Here is a 2,370-nt window from a genome sequence, read left to right on the forward strand (position 1 = left end):
ATTCTTCACAGAGCAAGTCCTACTGATGGGGGCGCTGTAGCATTCTTACTGTTGACAAAGGGCAACTCATTAATTTAGTGTAAAATTTATTATCTTGCTGATGTCAGCTCTTGTGCTAGTCTTCCAGAAGATGCATTAACTTTCTGACACTTTGTTCTTTTTCCATGTGCAAGTAATTAATTCATATCCTGGTACAAAACTTTGTATCCCTCCCATTCTATCCCTTTAAACACTTAATTTAAATGTTAGGTTCTCATTTTATAAGAAAGGACTATGAATCCATTCTTTGCCTGCTCCCCGAATCCACATCCCCCTCAAAGTAGAGAGAAAGAGAGAACATGAGTCTTCTGGTGCCCCCCACTGATCCCTGAGCTCATCTTTGGTACAATCTTCCTAGAACTTCTACTGCACAAACCTTTCATTGTCATCTAATCACCTAATTTCTTTTCCCGTAAATAACCTGCCCTTTCTATTACTATCTTCTTCTGGAAAGGTTTGTGATTCCTTAGCTACTCACCTATGGAAGAAAAGGGGTGGGGGTGGAGGTGGGGACGGTTTGGTTGTGGGTATGTGTGTGTGTCTTCAATGAAACTCTACTTAGTGTTGGCTTTTATTACTTCATTTCAAAGAAACCTTCACATTTCTCTCTTGTCCTGGTACTGATGCTGTCACAGGTGTTTGAGGAAAAACATGGCTTATCTGCGTCCAAGTTTTATTTACTCATCTGTCTTCCTCATTAGGTTAGACTTCCGAGGATAGCACTGCACCCAATGCATAGCAGCTTTTCAGTGAATGGTGACTGCATGTGTCAGCACAGAGGTACTGACTTCAAGGAGAGTGATGAGAGTAGTGGACAGGACTCACACTTCACCCCTGCTTGGAAAACCAGGTCCTGCTCTGCTGCTGCTGGTAGCCATTTACCACTTGATTCATAATCAACACAAAGGGAAGATAAGTTCCAATGTGATCAGTATGACTTTTTTCGACACTGAGTCAAATGTAGAAAATAGTCGGATGACGATCTTTTTTGTTTGTTTCATAAAGGGCTTAGAACTTCAAGAAGGAGTGAAACAAAAGCCTTGTTGAAAGTGAAGACTTTTTCTTCCCTTTATCCCCATTCAACCGCATAGTTTGAGCACTGATTATGCATTAGACACTGGGAACACAAAGGGTTGGTGAGGAAAAGATCCCTTGTTTCCAGACTGAGAGTAGCAGGCCAGAAAGGCAGACTGACGCGGGGCATAAACGACAATTGAACACGAGGTGGTGAGTGCTGTAACGAAAGGAGGAAACTCAGTGGTGTGGTGGCGGAGAGGCGAGAGGCCAGCTCTGCCTGGGCAGTCTGTCCACCCCACATAGACATGACTAACCAGAGAAACTGGCTGATAAGAAAATTCATGAAAGCAGGATTCTCTGTAACCAATCATCACAGTTTGTGTACTCCTCTGGGAAGTGGACCTTCAGGCGCAGCTTACTGGTTGGTATATTTGCCAGGGGAGAGAGAAAGGATTGAGCAGAGGGAGAAGTCAAGCTTCAGTGCACGCCTCAGGCAATTCCTTAGGGAGCTCTGGAGCTTCCATCAGATCACCCCTCAGACTTGTCGCACATTGGGCCAAATGAGCCCGGCCTTTATATCCTTACCTTAACCCTTCACTGCGTATGGGCTACCCGAGAAGGGTGTGACCTTGGGGAAGGCAGATCTCTGCAGCTCAGGCAATCCCCACAAGAACCGACAGCTGAGGGCAGTCTGTCAGGTGCACTGCCAGATAACCCCTGTGCTTTGTGTATATCCAGCAGGCCTCCCTTCCTCAGGAGGGGAAGGCTAGCAAAACAAAGTACACCTGCTATTGCTGAGCCTAGTCTTGGGCCTGCAACCAAGACTCAGTGTATCTCTCCGCCACTCACCATTCTGGAATCCCCTCACTCTCAGGTAGCATCTCGGTTTCGGTGGCTTAGCTGGTGGCCTGACCATTCCTAAGGGGAATGAGCCCCTTGTCTCCATGTCCTTCTCAAGCTAGGGGTACTTACTCTCATCTCTCTCATCTGTTTCCACCACCATCTGGCAAGAGTGTAGCAAGAGGTACCCAAGTAGAGTTCCTGAGTTCCACAACATGTTCCTCCATGCCTCCATTGTGTAACAGTGGCCCTGCCTCCTCTTGATGATCAGGGTCAATTATTCCTGCCTGAATAGTGACTCCTCTTCACCTTTGCTGGTCCCTTAACACAAGAAGCTTGAAATGCTCAGGGATAGCCTGCTTGTAGCTTAATGAGGTTCTTACTGTTTTCCCTGGGGGAAAACAGTTCCCTTTGGCGATCAGAATCGCTAATCCTGAAGAACCTAATGTAAGGAGATGGTCAGCACAAATTCCC

The sequence above is a fragment of the Neomonachus schauinslandi genome, chromosome 7, assembly GCF_002201575.2.
Source record: "Neomonachus schauinslandi chromosome 7, ASM220157v2, whole genome shotgun sequence".
Lineage (NCBI taxonomy): Eukaryota > Metazoa > Chordata > Mammalia > Carnivora > Phocidae > Neomonachus > Neomonachus schauinslandi.